Source organism: Emydura macquarii, unplaced genomic scaffold (assembly GCF_026122565.2).
Source record: "Emydura macquarii macquarii isolate MOO-44397 ecotype Brisbane River unplaced genomic scaffold, CSIRO-AGI_Emac_v2 contig_3343, whole genome shotgun sequence".
Classification (NCBI taxonomy): Eukaryota; Metazoa; Chordata; order Testudines; family Chelidae; genus Emydura; species Emydura macquarii.
This window is the reverse complement of record NW_027133480.1, coordinates 5,536,637-5,555,222: the sequence shown is the minus strand read 5'-3', so window position 1 is coordinate 5,555,222 and position 18,586 is coordinate 5,536,637. Positions and strand designations below refer to the sequence as shown.

Here is an 18,586-nt window from a genome sequence, read left to right as displayed (position 1 = left end):
AAAAACATCCCAATGGTTATAGCTGCTTGTTGTGTACTGCATTCTATACATGAAGCAGAGAGGAAAAGCTGCTGTCAGGACAGTGGGGTGTGGTGGACCGGCTGTCTGATGAATTTGAACAGCTACACGCAAGGGCTATTTAGCAGCCATACACAAGGGCTGTGGAACTTTGCTGCTGAGATAGGCCTTAAATGACCATTTTAACAGTCAGTCACAGTACTATTATCTATTAAGTATGCATGGATCTTTGCTTCCAGCTATGAATTCTGTAATGCTTGTTGCAAACAAATAAAAATGCTTAGAGTATCCAAAATAGCAGTTTATTGTGTGCAAAGAGAGAGGAAACAAAATTAAAATGCAAACAAACATATATAAGGTTAAAAAAATTTACCAACACTATAACAGGGTGAACCATACTTTAAAATCCTATCTGAAAATGGAAAAAAAGAAGGAACATTTATATCCATGTACATAAAACCTATTACAATATAGTAGATTGTATATACACCAACTTGTGTTTTTTTCAGCTAGGTGTATGTATAACTATTGTTCTCCTCGTTGTCCGGTATGGAGTGGTAGGATAAGGAGGTATGCCATGGTGCTATGTGATATGTTGGAGAATATAGGGAGCTGCAACCATGGAGTTCTCCAAGGACTGCAAAGTTTGCTGAATTTGAGATCTTTGGGCACATAGGTCAATAATATTCTGAAACATTTCAAATTCTTGCCTAAACAAACCCATTATGTACTGGTGTATTTCTTGATGTGTTTCGGTCCTTTTGCCTCTCCTGCAGCAACCACTCTCTCCATTCTTGGTCCTTCATGGTCAAGTTCAGTCTGAAGCAGTAAAGGATTGGAGGATCTTGCAGAACATATCCTCCCTGATCCTATTATTTCTCTTCCTGACCAGGGTCAGACATTCAGCAGCAACAGAGAGAGCACTCCACAAGGCCATCACACCAGAAGCTGCTGATTAAAATAGACAGATGCACCATTAGATTAACAGTCACAATGATCAGGGAAAAATTAAATCTCAAAACGCCCATAAATAATTCCCATAAATACCTTTAATAGGAAATGCTTATTGACACTTTAGCTTTTAAACGCCTCACTACAGCACCACTCTGCAGCTCAAACCATGGTGAGTACAGCTTAGTTGGAAGGAATGGGGTTGTTCTGTTGCATGAAAGCTATAAACATTGGGTGCCCCCTCTGAGTATGGGTATAGAAAAAGTGAAATGAATACTGGTGCTATTTTCATAGACAATAGTGATTTTGGATGATATCTCACTCCTGGGGATGATAAAGTCACAGAAGACCCAGCTGCTACTGGCATCCCAAAGCCACCTATGCCCATATACTGCTAACCTGTTTACTGACATGGTGCCAGCTGAACTCATCAAAGAGTAGCATGGGAAAATCTGCTATTGCAGTGGAAGAAACAAGGCTGCCATCCCTAGAAATCTTCAGGAGAGGATTGCAGTATACTCCCATGAAAGTTTCATCGAGAAATCTCAAAAAGATAAAAGGTACCTCTCTCTTCAGGTAAACAAGGTATTCCACATGCCCCTGCCAAGCCAAGTGAATGAATAGCAGATTCTGACTCTACCGCTATTTGTTCTACCTCTACCCAAGCACAGGACACTGGTCTGATGTGGATTGTGTAACTGGACTGCCATACTGCTCTTTTCTAATTTATTCCCTAACATTTTGTTTATAGAATTAGACCTGCAAAGCAATGAAAATTCAGTGTTCTCAGTGGCAGGGAGGGAGGTGGTGAGTGGGGAGAAGAGGAGGGACACAAGTGCCAAGCAACAGCAGGGAGGTCGAGCGGGGGTGGGGGAGGAGGGAAGGAGCAATGCAGCAAGCGGTGGGGCCAGGCAGGGCTGGGTGTGGAGTATGGGCAGGACCATGGGCAGAAGAGGCCCAGGTCCTTTTAAATTGCCAGGTCCCTGGGCAATTGCCCTCTTTGTACCCCACCCCCCAATGGTGGGCCTGGAAGCAGTCACTGTCATGGACACATGGGCATTCTGGGACAGCTACAAGAGAACTGTTAGGTCAACACAACTAATGCAATGTCTATACTTACACTGCCTTGACCCAAGTAGGTCATCTTGGGCTCTGCATCACTTGGGGAGGTAATGTTATTGCGTCACTGTAATGCGGTGTTTATGTTGGGAGGAGACAAATTTTGATGTTGACATATTTTAACTTACAGTGACCTAACTTTGTAGCATAGACCAGGCTTTAGTGAGAGCCAGAGATCTGCTCTTACGTTCATTCTAACTGTTAAATCTCCAATGACTACATTTAAGGTTAAGATTTTATGAAAATTGTAATGAACAGTTGTAAAATTGTAATTTATTTAAACTCTGTTCCTGCAACGCATTACTGACATGCTTAACTTTAGACGTCTGAGTGATTCCATTGAGCTACATGGGATTCAGTGAGATTACTCCTATACTTAAAATTAAGAATGTGCATAAGTCGTTACAGGATCAGGGCTTTATACTGTAACCTTTTTGGGGCAGGAATCAACTTTTCATTATGTGTATACAGTCTCTAGCACAGTGAGGCCCCAATTCTGTATTTGGATCTTTAGTTGCTAAAACAACAACAATTCAAATAGACTGCTTGTAAATATGATAAGGAATAAGATATCCTCGGTTCCTAGATAAACCATTAAAGATCCAGACAGGAGCCTTGGCTCTCAAATAAGAAGGATGTGGGGGGGAAATTGTGTGTCTGTATACCCATTAGTCAGTCATGTCTCTAGAGGCCCCAGTTATGCAAGTTATCCAAAGCACACCCCATAGTTCTGAGATCTTAGGGAATAACCTAGCAGGAAATCAGTTGTGGGAAGAGGAAATCTCCAGGATACACTAATTTTTTTTATGATTTATTATTAAACCGAATAAATCTTTAAAATTAGTTTACTATGAAGCTTTTCAGATGAAATCCCTTTTCCAGTCACAAAGAGGAATCAGGCTAATTGTCCTCCAAAGCAAAGGAAAACCCAACAAAAGTTTGCTTCACATAAAATAATTTATTTAAATTATAACAATGATCCATGACAAGGGCTCATAGGCATTATGGTAATACAATTAAATAATAATTAATAATAATGCAGATATCTTGGATAAAATCCTATCCTCTCTGCTAGATACATTCCTTCTAATGATTATCCATTCAGATGAGGCAGATTTAATTTTAGTTTAGTCACGTGAAAACCTACACAGTTTATTTAATCTCATTCACAGTGCCAAATGTACAAAACCTTCATCTTCAGCTGTTTTATGGATTTTTTTAAGGGGGAAAAAGGCATTTGACTGTGTAGAGTGGCTTGGTATACAATCAAGGCCTTTATAAAATCAAAATACATTGTCCAAACAAACACATCTGCTTATTAATAGTAAAATATATCTTTCCCTTTCAGTCTAATGGAATCTGAAAAAGATACTCTCTGTCCTCACTCCTATTTTATCTAGCAATCGGACCATTTGTGGAAATTATGACATGTTTCAAATTACTGGAAATGAATGAGTTAGCAGTGAGATTATAAAATGGCATTATAGTATACATCAAGAGTTCATTGGACTATACAAACAAGTCCATCATTCCCCAATCCAACTATCATTTGGCCACTATTCAGTTTACAGACTGAATTTAAACAAAGTTGTGGAAGATTTCAATCTGAGATAGTGGCCCAATTTAAAACCCCCAAAATGGAATAAATATTTGAGCCTAAAGTGCTCTTAAGACTAATTCAAAAACTGAACATTAATCCCATGCTATTACATTTTAGGAATGAATCTCCTCATAACAGTTATAGGAAGGCTGTTGCTTCTCAAAATAAATATCCTCCCTAATCTCCTATGTCAACCACAACTGTTTCAGAGAATTTAAAACCTCATTCTTTAATAAGCTTCACAAGACCTTTTCAAGGTTCATTTGGTAGGCAAAAAACAAGAATTGCTGTTAAAAATGTATAGGCCCATTGAGACATGGGAGAACTAAATCTCCCTAACTTAGGCTATATTTCTGGGCATCCCATATGGAGTGTTTGGCAGCATGATCCCAGAGAAACCCAGGACTTCAATGGCTCCAGATTGAACAACAGGCAGCAGGCCAAATTAATCTGGCAAACCTCCCATAGTTCCCAGCTGATCTACTACTCCCCTCAAGTCACACAGAACCCAATTACAGAATCAGTATCAAACTCGAGATAAAAAAATTTAAAGATGCAAAATATCTTAAAATGAGTAATCGCTCTGAACTGTGTTACTGATTTTTTCTGGAGCATGAATAACTCAGTCAGTCTACAAGAACTGTATATTGCAGACGTTTACTAATAATAATATTATAGCGTCCTTTGAAGTACTGAAACATATTCCTAAAACACAGGCTTTATTTTATTATATTCAGGCTAAGAATTCCCCATTAAAATGAGCATAATTAGACAGAATCCTAGTTTTATACACCCCTAGGAATCATTTGTGTGTGTGGCAGGCAAATAGGATGTATTTCTTTTGGCTATTAAGTCTTGAAACTATTTCTCTGACACAATCTCAAACAAAAACATCACAATGGACAGAAGCACATGTAATTCCAGTTCACAGAGAAGAAATGAAAATCATGGGAGAAATTAATGATGTTATGGTTAACAATAACTCAAAACAAATACAATGTTATATTGTACACAGAAATATTTGTCAGTACTTGTATGATAAAATATACAAAATTTAATTATATAGATGTAAGAAGTGCTCCTAAGTAACCCCTTCCCCCACTTTTCTTTTTTTTAAAACTATCGTGTTATTTCCTTTTCTAATTCTGGTAAATTATATGAAGCACTATTAGGAAAATATTCACGGTCTTACTCCAAAACACTGTTTATTAAGCTCAGACAAACCTATTAACACTATTATTGTTAATGTTTGTGTGCGCGTACGCATGCACACACACAAACGACATCTTGACTTTCTGAACTAGAAGACTACCTAACTGTACAAACCTGGATCATGCTTATAAAAACTTTCAAAGACAAATGAGCACTTCTTTTAAAACAATGCTGACTTTTATCATATTAGGAACTTTATTTCCTTTACTTAGGGTCTTGATCTTACATGATACACAGTGAGTGAGTGGTGAGCATGTAAGAAGCCTTCCCCTCTTATAAGGTCCTCCAGACGGAATTGTTGTCAGGGGAGTCAGGAGGATGCTCCCTCATTACTTCCCAAATGATACCTGGCACCCCAAAAGGGGCAGGGACAGGTGGGAAAGGGGTGAGACCATGATCCTGCGCCCTCTCCACAGTGACTCAAGGATCAGGAACAGTACACAGAATGGCACACAAGCTACATAAAAGGGGTTGGTAGCAGGGGGCATTCCCCGTGTGCTGGGTAATGAACTTGATAAGGAAGAAAAGGAGAGGTGGTGCTTGTGGGAGAGGTTCGTGACACTATGGGGATGATGGACGGTAATCACAGGAAGCACATTATAAATGGACTGGGGTAGGGTCTATGTGGATGTCAGAGGGGCCAGGGAGAAGACAGTGGCAACAGTCAAAATGGAGATGACAGCAGAGTGAAGAAATCTTTGTTGACAGATGCCATGGAGGAAGGTGGCCATATCTAGACCCGGCCTGGATGTGCAAGGTCAGAAAAAGGGAGATGTCAAAGAGGATATTTGGTTGTGGGGGGGAACATGGACCTCAGTGACTGGCAAGATATTGCTGTGCACAGTGACAGAAAAAGAGAAGAGTGAGAAGATTCTGGAAGGGAAGGCAGGATTTCAGCTTTAGACATGCTGGGTGAAATCCTGACCCCATTAATGTTAATGGGAATGGGGAGTCTGTTCCCACTGACTTCACTGAGGTCAGGATTTCACCCATTAAGTTGCAGTTCCTGACAAAACGTACAGGATGAGATGTCAGAGAGATGAGTGAAGATGCAGGATTGGGTGGAAGGAGATAAATCAGAAGCAGAGAGGTAGTTTGGTGAGTCAATGGCATAAAACTGGCAACTAAAATCATGGGTGGATTAAGTGGATGAGTGGATAAGTGGGAAAGGATGTGGAGAGAAATAAGTGGAGTGGGCTAAGGATGGATCCCTATGAGACCACCAGGGAAACTGGGAGAGCAGAGTAGGAGAACCCACCGAAGAAGTTGCTGAAGGAATGATCAGAGAAGTATGAGAAACAATAAGAAAGGACAGAGTCAAAGACAAGAACAAGAAAGGGAACGCACAAAGGAGGAAAATATGACTGACAGTGTCAAAAAGCAGTGGAGAAATCAAAAAGGATGAGATTAGAATAGAGACTCTGAAGTTTCGCCATGGTGTGAGTGTTAGCAATCTTGATGACAGCAGTTTGAGTGAAATGGAGAGAGTTGAAGCCAGATTGGAGGGGATCAGAAATGTGAATGGAAAAAAAACTCAAAGAAACAGTTGTAGATGAGGCATTTCATGAGTTTAGGGGTGAGGGAAGTAAAGAACTGAGGTGGCTGAAAAGGCAAGATGGGTCATAGGTGGTTTTTTTGAGGTTGGGAGAGAACAGAGCATGCTTGTATTGTGAGGGCAAAGAGCCAGGAGAGAGGGAAAGGTTAAGGAAAAGTTGAAGGAGAGAGAGAGTAGGTGCAAGGGAGATCATGAGACAACAGGCAATAGAATAACTGAGACAGGCTGACAGATCAGAGAAGAGCAGGTGAGAGGTAGCCAAAATGCAAAGCTTTGCAGGATGGTATGAGATAACAATGAGATGTACTCAAGGTATTTTCTTAGTGCAATTTATTTACAAATGTACAGCAGTCCTGTTTCCTTGAGCAGCATTAGGAACAAACTGTGCACAGGCAGCCCTCTTTTGCAGAAATATCAGATAAGGCACTCAAGCCCTTCTCCTAAGCAGCATCTACCTTTTTGTTTTTCTCTCCAGAGACCCACAGAGACTCCTTCTGTTTGCTCACTCCAGTCCCGACTCTGTGTTTGGAACCTAGAATATCTCATTAGCTCCATGCTCCTCCACCGGGTCATCTGCCTCACAATATCTACTAATGTAAGCAGGGGAATGGTCCTGCTATTGAAGGGAACTTTCCTAGCTTATAGACTACCCTGGTGGAATTGGCTAGTGAAAGGATCTGAGTCTTTGCACCCACTCCCTTTACCCAGAAGCCTGCCTGACCTCGAGGACTCCCCTTCCAATCTCCTGTGTGGTGGAGTCCCCGTACCACAACAAGGCTGGGCCCAGGATCCCTAGGGGGCTCAACCCCCAATCTTGTCATGGTCACTTAAAAGAGGGGCTAGGGTGTCCCCACTCTGGGATACTCTCTCCACACTGGACACTTCTCTGACCCACTGATCGATGCATATAGTTCACAGCAAAATTTTTTTTATTGATTACTGTTTAATAAATTGTAAGGAAAAAGATATGAAATGTTAAAGGAAATCACCTAACATTGACCCTTGGCCCAGGGACATCACACACAGCATCTCTAGGATATAAGGGACGCTCACAGTCTGTTTCTCACATCGCAGGCCTCCTACCCAGGCCTGGCTGCGCAGCAGGGATGCCGTGGGCCGGACATTTGCTCTGGCAGTGGCCACACGTGCCCAGGCTATAGGTGGCAAGGCCCTTCTTCCCAGCATCGCCTCCCTGTACGTGTACTCCTGATTGAGAACCACTGGTCTGGGTGTTTTGACTCCTGCCTCAGCACAGAGGGATGGAGTAGATGACCTCTCAAAGTCCCTTCCAGCCCTACATTTATATGGTTCTATGAAACATAAGAGGGGGAAGTCGAAGGTGGCAAATAGGTCCTGAGATTGTGAGTATAAAGTTCATGAGGTTTTCAAAAGTGCTGCTTGACCAAGAAATTGACAGAACTAAGGTCCTGATCAAAAGCCCACTGCTGTCAATGGGCTTTGGATCAGGCTCTAAAAGAAGAGAGAACAAATTTGTAAATCGAGGAAGTCCACATGATCATAGGAGTTTCTCCACAAGCACTCCGCCATGCATTAGAGGAAGCAGATGTTGTGAGTTATTGCAACAGATTTTGTGGTGGAAGGAGTTAAGGGTAGTGGAGAGATCAAAGAACAGGAGTTCAATGACTGAACCAATGGAGTTGAGGGAGAATAGATTGGGGAAGGCATGGATATTGATGGATTGGTGATCCTGGAAGGGTTAGGTGGAGGGATGTGGACCAGGAAACAAGTGTGCAATAATGAAGAAAATGATGTGTGTTGCCAGAGACAGGGAACATGGTGATGCAAAAATGAGAGACGGAGCAGTGATTAGTGAAGACAGAGGTTAAACTTGCATTAAAACATACCTCGTGACAAATTCATCAGGCCATTTCTTTAAATCCAAAATGTTGTAAATCCTTCAGTTCCTCAGAAGGGCACAACATATCCCAATCTGAGAAAAGAAAATGCTTTTTGGATACAGCATAATTTTTTTTAAATGGCAAAAAGAGCACAGTCCTGAGTCAGTGTCAAACTAGTCCTCAGAAAAAAGGTCTTTATAAGAGTTCAGAAGTGTAGAAATAGCTGATAGTCTGTAGGTGGCATCATCAGCCTCTGAAGACAAGTAAATCCATATCCCTTTGCTGGAATACTGCATTATTAGATCTCCCGGAGAAGCAAAATTTAGAATTAGTGCCTGCCTGAGACTGACCAAAATATCTGCCTTGTTCTTTTTTTTTTTTTTCCTACCAAAGGAAATTAACATCTGTTTAATATAAAAAAAAATAGAAGAAGTCTATAGCACAAATATGAAACTGTCATCCATACTAGCAAGGTCACTAAAATAAAACTATTATACATGGATATTGTAACTGAGCTTTACTGGTGCATTATTCCCTAATGGCACGTGTGGCTGGCTAATACCCATCATCACGTGTTCTTGTTATTTCTGTCATTGTGCAGCATAAGCTTTAACGCCTGATTGGTGGGAGGGTACTTGTTTTGGTTAATACCCAACATGTCCTCTCTTGAAAGGACAGTATACTATACTTGCAGGGATCTGGACTTAATGATTTAATGTATCTCTTCCATCTCTAACTTCTTTGTTCCTATGATGTACTGTACCATGTTCACATCTATCAATATTTAAATTGTTATAAGTTATATAGCCTCTATGTTTGGTACTGAACACTTTAAAATCTTACAACTGTAGTGTTTCCATTTATACTTAAGGCAAACAATCCTCTCAATAATAGGCAATTAATGTTGTGTTACTCATTTTACAGAACTGATATCCTCTGTGGTTGATGCATAAAAACTGCAGGTAGTGACTGAAACTTTCTGTTGTGCTTCAAAAAGATACAATTCTTATCACAATCCCTTTGCAAAATAAACAAACATTCTTTTTGTCTAGTATAATATCCACGCATGAAAAGAAATTACTATTGATTGAATACTTTCCAATAGTTATTGTATAAACCTATCTTTATAATTTGTAAGCCAGACCAGGCTTTTTCTAATGTAACTCCTTTTTAATGCACATGACATTAACCAAATCTTGCACCCTCTAAAAAGGGATCCTTTGCTACGTGTTGAGACATTTAGACGGGTAGGATGTATCACAAATATATGATTCTCATTGCATCTCCTATTGTTATAAACATCTAAATATAAATAGGGGAAATGTAAGTGAGGTTCTGAGGGCAGTACTGGAGAGTGGTTTCAAAATAAATAAATAAGTCTGAATTGAGCTGAATGCATTTGGGTTTGATTCATACCCTGAAAGTAACTATGTTCAGATGTTCTGCAAACTGAATTGCCCAGATTTGGGATTATTTTCCTGTAATGCATGTCAAATGAAAATTAAAAAAAACAAAGTCCTTGAATATTTTTGTGGTTTATCCTCAGGTCAAAGAACAGAATAGAACATAGACTGTCTATAGACCCAACTAGATCACTTGTGGAGAGTAAGCTCTTAAAAGGTAATTGCCAAAGTAGGGTACACATGGATAACTCAACAGGCCAAATTTTCTCCTAACAGAGTTTCACTGAGCGGAGCAGAGGAGACAGGGAGCTAATTACAGCTCCCTGATTCAGAGAGTCAGTGTGTATTGGTCCCAGCAAGAGGGGAAAAAAAGCCAATGGGCTGCTCTAACTTACACAGAGAGTCACTAATGGAGTCAGCAGATGATAGCTGAGCTCTAATCTGCCACTCCCCCTTTCTGTCCCTATAATGTCCCTTTCCTTCCCAACACACTCCATATGGTGAGGATAGGGGTAGTTAATGCAGGAACCACCTCTGCCAGCTTTAAGGCAGTGAGGAGTTTTACACCACTTGAGCCAGAATCAGACCATTTTGCACTGCCTAAGTAGTTCAAAGAGTCCAGATCTCAGCTGAGAATCGGGATTGATTTCTTCAGTAGTTTTCAATGGCTTGGTTTGAAAGAAATGTGGAAATAAACACTCTTTAAACTGAGACCACCAAACCAATCTTGTGGATTTAGGGACGGGATAGAACAAACCAAAATTACCATATAGAACTTGAATCTTTTGATGTACCACTTCTGTTTTCTTAACTCTATTGTGGAATGAAGTCTGGCTTATTTCTTTGGAATGACAGATAAGAAAAATAAAGCCTTTGTGTTGCTGAGGGACTTATGGAGGGTGACAGTGTGTAAGTAGAAGAAAGAAACTACTTCATCCATTAGCAATTCCTCATGAGAGGAATCCCTGAGAAGGAGAAGGGAAATGGCATCAAGGAATGGAATTGAAGAACATATCCTGTCTGAATAATTTCTAGGTCTTACTTGTCAACAAGTTGCTCCATTCCATGTCATGAGGAGAGAGAGACTATTTCCATACGATGAAGGGAAGAAGTGGACTTCCTGTAGATTTACAGGTAGGCTCACTGATATCACATCAAATTTACTGCTCATTAGAAGATGCTCTGGATAAAACTGAAGATGAGGGCTTTGACTTTTCCATAATTCCTATTCTGTTTGGAGAAAGGATGTTTCTTAAGAAGCTGTTAATACAGACCCTCTGGATTCCTGGGAAAAGGACTACAAGACAGGTGCAGGCTCCTTCCTGCAGCCAAGGGGACAGGAGATCAGTGCTGGCTCCCCCTGGCTGTAGCAGGGAGTACAGCAAAGTGCTCTGCCTGGGTCCACAGGTGTTGGGGTCCCTCCTGGAGCCAGGAGGGGAGCACTGATCTCCCGTCCCCCTAGCTGCAGAAGGGACCCACTACCTAGGGACCCAGGTGGTGTGAACGGAGCTATTGGATGCATGTGGTTTCCCTGCTGCACCAAGGGGACAGGAGATCAGTGTGGAGGCAGGCTCCTTGCTGAACTCCTTCTGTCTGACTGCACTGCGGGGGGGGAGGGGGGGGGGGAGGAAGGGGAGAGCGCTGCTGGTGGAGCAGCCAGGGCCCACCATGCTTGAGGCGGGGCAAGACACTAAAAAATCAGTGCCTTCCGGTTTGGCCTGCAATTAGCAAGTCACCCACCGTGACTTAGCTGCCAGGCCATGGGCTTCAATGTATAGTGACAGTCACTCATCTACACTAGTGTTTTGTCTGTGACATACTGCGAGTAATTTGTAGGTGTAAAATAGTGAACGTAAAAATGAACACAATAGCATCAAACTGTTTACTTTAAATATGTAATGCTTTGTAGTCGTTAATGGTGTATACATCATTACATTTTTTATGAATTGACAGACTGGTGGCCTTTCAGGGTTGAAAAAATGATATTTGTGGCCCTCAAGCCAAAAAGGTTGGGAACCACTGACTTACTGCCTTACATATGTAGCTCTAGGATATAGAGTCAAATTCTAAAGCCATAAGGAACATCCAATCTTGATTTGAAAATGGCCAGTGATGAAGAATTCATCATGACCCTTGGTAAATTGTTTCAATGGTCAATAGGCTATCAATCAATGGGTCTTTTCCTGAACTACCAAAAATTGACTATTCAGATTTTCCACCACCCTTCTTAGAAGGTCTTGAAAGCTTCTGAAGTCTTTGAGTGGAGAGGTCACAGAAGAGCTCCTATTAGCATGAGTAGAAGAAAATGATGATGGATGAAATTCTAGCTATTGTTGTTCTCCATCCACTGGATAATCTGCATCCCCAGCAGACAATTCTGTTGTGTATAAATGGACCAGAGGGGATGATATCCTGACTGAGGCAGCAGATGGCTTCAGAAGTATGAAAACATTCTCTTCGTGGCTTTCAGAGGAAAGCTCACTTCACATGACTTACTGCGGGGGAGGAGCCCAGGTGAGCCAATCCGGCCATGAAAGACATCATCTAAAGCAGCGGTTCTCAACCGGTGGTACGCGGACCACCGGTGGTACTTACGAGAAGGCTGGGTGGTACGCGAGCCATACCGCGCCGCTGAATCTGCCGCCGGAAGTGCCCTCCCACCCACCCTTGCGAAATTTTGCAATGGGCAAACGGCGGAAGGGTTTCGGCGGCGGGTATTGTTTCCCCCATGTCTCTCCCCACCGCCGCGAAACGCCGCCGCAAATCCCTCCCGCCGCCACCGCGAAACCCCGCCGCTGCCGCACGTCCCCTCCCTTTTTTTCCCTGAGTGGTACTCGGGATGGGTACAGTCAGGTCAAGTGGTACTTGACAGTACTTGACCTGACTGTACCTGGCCCGAGTGGTACTTGGGGAAAAAAAGGTTGAGAACCGCTGATCTAAAGGGATGTGGTGGCTGCCTCACTGAACAACAGAAGTGGCTGCAAGAAAAAAAAAGAAAGAGCCTGGAGTCTGAGAAGAACTGGGGGGCAGGCATGTCTCCTCATAGAATTTCAAACCAAATGTTCAGTCCATGATTTCCAGAAGGTTCTAATATAAGTGCTAAGACCTTTGGCGTGCCCCAGAGTAGGGATCTGTATACTGTCAATACTTGAAGGAGACAATATTATTTTAAAATTTATACTTTCAGCAACCACATTTTTAGTCATTATTTAATAGCTGTTGACTTTACAGCAACAGAGATCACACTTTGAATTTTTGACTTAACTTTTTTACGCAGCCAAAACTCCCATTGACTAACACCAGTTTTGTCTGAGTAAAGTCGGTATTTTGTCCCATAAGATTATGAGCCCTCATTAATGGGAAATTAGACCAACACTTTCTAAAGTGATTGCCTAAAGATAGGTACCTAAATAACTGGGCTCATTTTTTCATAGGTGGCGAGTTCCCATAGCCTTCCTTAGAGTTGTGAATGTTCAGCACCTTTGAACATCAGAACACTTATTTAGGAGCCTATTTTAGGTACCCAAGTTTGAAATTGTTCATCTGAGATTTCATTTAAAGACTTTTCTGTTCCATAATATGAGAATGTGTACGAGCTTAATCTCACAAATCCATTGAAATATTATCCCCATTTTACAGATGAGGAAACTGAGGCACAGAGAGATTAAAAGACTTGCTGAAAATCACAGATTGTAAAAACAAACTCTGATCTCGAGTCCCAGTCCAGTGCCTTAATCATAAGAGCATTACATCTTTCTACCAAGATTAGATACATATGACCTGCTAGTTTAGACACAGGACTGGGAGTCAGAAAGTCCTGGCTCCAATAATGGCTTCTTCTAGGTCTTGAACTTAACTTCTTTTTCCCATTTTCCCCCCCCATCTTAAAATTGGGAATAATAATTGTTGCTTACCTACTCATAGGACTGTTTTGATAATTAACAAAGTTTGTAAAGTACTATATAAATTACTAATCATTATTATAGATAAACTGCCCTGGCAGTCTATTGTGCTGCTATGTAAGAGTTATATGCGTTGAGATTTGTTATTATTTCTTTTATTCTCAAAGCTGCCAGGATCTTGGAGCATTGCTAAGGAACAACACTCACTTACTGGAGAAACTGATGTTTCACACTATATTTGAGCAATCTGCTTTGGCCAGCGTTAACACTGATGTCCTTTGAAAGTGGTCACAACCATAACATTTCAGAATAAGGAGAAGGTTACCAAAATTCAGGGACTTTTAAGGAGAGATCTTGGGTGTTTCCACACACAGATGCATTTAAAAAAGAAATCTAAAACTGGTTGCACAGTTGGATGACTTTTTATTTTTTAATAAAAATTATATAGCTGCCTGTGGGTCATATGTGCCCCTTGTGCATCAAAAAGGATGGAAGAGCTGAAATGCACAAAAATGCTCAAAAACCAGTTAAAGGAATAACTACTGCAGCATGCCCTCAGGTTGTCAATGAAACCCTCATGCTGAAAACCACATGAGGACTTTAGCCACACAATCCTATTGATCAGAACCTAAAGCTACAGATACAATTTTGGGGCAGCTAAGTAGCACCTCATATCAAGATGAGGGCCCTCTATTACTAAGAGGGGGATAGCACATACTTAAGTTAATATGCAACAACAAAGGGATGTGATGTTGCTGGAAACTGTTAAAATCTCTAAACACCAAACTGTTTATTTGGATGCCTAAATATGGATTTAGATGCCTGGCTTTAGGCCCCCAGGTTTGAAAATTGTAGCCATTTCTTTTAGTGCCCAATTCTGTACCTGGAAAATCCACAAAACAGACTCCTTCAGTGTGTCAGGACAGGGATATCCTCACATACCATTTAAATATGTCCCTACTGGAAAGGGACAAACATTCTAAAAAACAGGAGGCAGATTAAACATTTTCCTTCCTATTCAGTGATGTGTTCTGTAGTACCTATACATAAGCACAATAGAAAACTGGACTTGACTCCCTTGCTTTGCTGTTTTATATCACTATTAACATGCATAATTTTACAATAATATTTCAGTTAACATTATGTGGAAGTTGGAGTTTACTCCCAGCTTTAGAAAACAGGTGATTATAGACTTAGTTCTGTTTAATGATTGAAACAACCTTGGTCTCATTGTACCTAGATGACTAAACATTTACTGCTGGTGGTAAAAATAATGAATAAAATACACCTTACAAATAAAAACAAGGTGGATGGTAATATATCTTTTATGATGCCTTCTTTAGGTGGCACATAAGCAGAACATACCTTTTTACTTTTTCCCTAATAAGTCTTCTTACCTTATTTTCTACATCTAATGTATCATTTATAATCCTTTTTATTTTCAACTCACAAACTAATGCAGCATCAGCCATACATCCACATGGATTTTGTTCTTTGATGTTATAGCATTACCAGAGCTTGAAGGCACAGAAATTAGACTACAGTTTACATTAAACCACACGCACAAAACCTTTTCAAATAACATTTCCAGTTTGACTTAACACCTTCAAAAGCAAGGAATTCAAAGGGAAGCCTGAAACTCCATCCTTAATTCAACATATTGTTCCAAGCTACTGCAAAATTTATGGTGTAGTATATAAGATCACGCAGTATTTGAAGATCCTGCAATGAAATTTCAGGTTCAGCCTTTAATTCCCTTACTTGTACTGGGTTAAGGAAGGTTCTTAAAGTTTGACTAAACTAAACCACACATATACTCATAGCTCTTTTTGTTACAAATAAAAACTGATCACAGTAGGCCTGCCACAGGTGGCTGGCCCCTGAAACTGAAGTCGGCCCAACCCCCTGTGCCAGAACAAGTGCTCCCAGTTGATCTAGTTAAGGGGGCAGGGCTTCACCTGGGGCTATAAAGGGTCAGAGAGAGACCCAGAACTGGTCTATACCTGAAACTTGGCTATGTCACACAGTTAAGCTGACCTAAGCCCCAGGGTAGGCGGTGCTAGGTTGACAGAAGAATTCTAGCTGCCACCATTTGGAGAGGTAGATTTACTACAGCAACAGAAGAACCCCTACCATCATTGTAGTAAATGTCTATGCTACAGCTACGCCACTGTAACATTGCTAGCATAGACATAGCGCCAATGAGAGGGAATTGGCTGAAAGAGAGAGCAAGGTAGTAAGCTGCTGAAAGCAGGAGTGCAGGACTGCTGGAGCCCCCTGGGAGGGTAAATGAGTCACAAGGCAGTTTCTCCCCAGCTTCTTAAGGACTTGCTGCCATACCCAGTCTCTTTTAGGCAGGCTTATTGTCTAAACTGAAACAAACCAGTTCCTCAGCTCAACCTTTACGTTTTAGGCTCCCACTTCTGCCTGCTCAGGGGACTCTGGCAATCCTGCTATTGCCTGCAGTTTTCATTCTCTCTCAACCAGTCTCCTCTCTCTGACCTTTTATAGCCTTATGTGCAGCCCTGCTCCCTAATTGGCCTAACTGGGACCAGCTGTTCTGGCACAGAAGGCTGGATCTGCTTCAATTACAGGGGCCAGCCATCCTGTGACAGTGCCCAAACCTGCTCTCTTTGAAGACGATGTCAAAACTTTTGACTTCAATGGGTGCATATTGAACCTCATGTATATGATGTGACAAAGTAGATCATTATTGCAGATTTGGGTCTATTGTATTCATTACTATAAGCAAATACATAATTATATGTAAGAACATGTTGCCTAGAATTTTGCCATGGTAACTTGTTTTGTATCATATGGGCTGGAGAGCACAGAGGTGTATTAATACCGATATGTGCATTAAAATATTATTTTTAAAATGTAGTATCTTCTACTCAGTCTATATTTTAATAATGTCTAAAAGGCCAGGCTTACATCAACAGTAAAAAATGCTCACTTAAACAAAAGCATTTTGAGTTATAGGAACACCAATGACCTTGAAAGTAAAAGAACAATGGGCCTGATGCATCTTCCATTTAAGTCAATGGCAAGACTCCCATTAGACTTCAGTGTTCAGCAGCTCAATCTGAAGTGCTTAAATTCAAAACAACACTCTATCAATTCCTTTCAGGAAGAAAAACAAACAAACATACAGTAGGAGATGAAACATCACCAGATCAGAACTATGATTTTTGGTCAAACGTATGCAGTTTAACTCCTGGCAAAGTAAACCTGCAGATCTCAATCCTTTAAGGATAAAATAAGAAGTTGCTTTCACAGTAACATAAGCTTAGCTTAGCGGTTACACCCTGCTGTAACAATTTTGTGTGTTATAAAATACAAGGTATAAGCTGAAGGTTAAAGTCCTAGGAGATAGTATAGGTTGCTTTTGCAGTGATTTCTAACTAGAAAGTCTTTCATTCTCTGTCTCAAGTTCCAAGGTTTATCATTTTATTTCTGTCGTTCAACAAGTTTTACGCTGTGCCTTAACTACATAGTGCAAATTCCTAAATATTCCTCTTTAAGAAATCTCAGGGAGGAGGAAATTAATTTTAATAGGCCAGATCATACATCTTGATCCATCAAAGTGTGGAGGGACCTCCTCATGTTGTTTGTATCTTTCCTGCACAGAGGGAATAGTCAGAAGCACATGGCAGGCGGGAAGGGAATGGGAGGTTCCATGTTGTGGGTTAAGACTGGAGAGGGAAAATAGAGCAATAACTAGAAAAAATATTACAATGCGAGTCCCCAATCATGTTGTAGTTCCACCAGCCATAGCAGCAGCAGCAGCGGCACTAGTGTAGACCAACCATGTCCAAGCAACAACATGGTTAAAATGCTGGTAGCTGCTGGCACAACATCTGTTGCTAACTGGAGCTATACTAGGGGCAGCAATGATAGGAAATTTTAGAGAGGAAAGGCTAGTGTAGGCAAAGCCTAAGTGTTTTGTTTGAATGCAAACAGATGCGAAGATGAAAAATAAACAGTTTAAACAAAACAACACTTAAAAGAAAAAGATTGATTGTCTAATCATCTCTATTCTGCACTCTTCCCTAGAGTTCAGCAAAATTTTTCAGATAAATACTAGTTTATTTTCTGAAAAATGCAGTTTCAGGTCAACCAAAGCTATTCCCACCACCTCCTCCTCATCTGTGAATCTAGCCCTTCATTTCCATGACTTTTGTTCTTAAAAGATTAAGTAAAAAACACTTGGAAACAAAACATTGTGTCAAACATTTTGTTCAATTCAAAATAAAATTTTTGTCAACTGTATTGTCACCAAAAATTTTAAACATTTTTCAGTTTGAACTGATTTTTCATTCATTTTTCAGAGCTGCAGCAAACCAAAAAAAAAAACCCAGTTATTTGCCTACTTACTGTTCACTCCTGCTTTATCTTCTTTACTTTGGTTCTACATTTCAGGCCTAACTATGATTATACACAAGCTCTATCAAATGACCACCACCAAAGGCAACATTTGCTGTGAAGGATGAGGAAGTTCATGCTTGCTACTGTGAGCTAATAGCTTAGTACCTCTTCACAAACCAGTCACTCAACCTCCAAGCTCCTTTTTTGTGGCTTGGTACCTGTGCAGAAAAACCAAAACAGGGAAGTATTTGTCAGGTTATTTTAATAGGATCTTTTATGTAGGTGATGCGGGTGGGTGTGAGCTAGACATGGAATGGGGCACAGGTGCACACGCACCTTCGTTCCCTGGCAATGCACTTCGGGAAGAAAATGTTTTGGAGAGGGGCTGAAAGAAAAACTTACAGTGGTTTTGCCTGTGTGCACAGCCTGCCCCGGAAACAAGGGCCTATGCTATCTGGAGGGGCAGCTGCTCTGTTGGTGTGTCCGTGCACAGCTGTCCCATCCTGGGCTGCGTCTCTGTTTGTGTATGTTGGCTGCCTTGCACGCCTCACAGCACCCGCGGTAAGGGTGCCCTTCTCCCGGCCCGAGAGGCGGGGCCG

At 41.1% G+C, this 18,586-nt stretch overlaps 1 long non-coding RNA gene across 1 annotated transcript; it reads right to left on the bottom strand.

Annotated features, from left to right (window-relative positions):
• Nucleotides 1–313: 313 nt before the first annotated feature.
• On the bottom strand, nucleotides 314–18,528 carry LOC137143558 (uncharacterized). Its single transcript, XR_010917199.1, has 3 exons — nucleotides 18,324–18,528; nucleotides 17,997–18,205; nucleotides 314–969 (listed from the first exon to the last, which is right to left on the bottom strand). It is a non-coding gene; the product is annotated as an uncharacterized lncRNA (long non-coding RNA).
• Nucleotides 18,529–18,586: the final 58 nt, after the last annotated feature.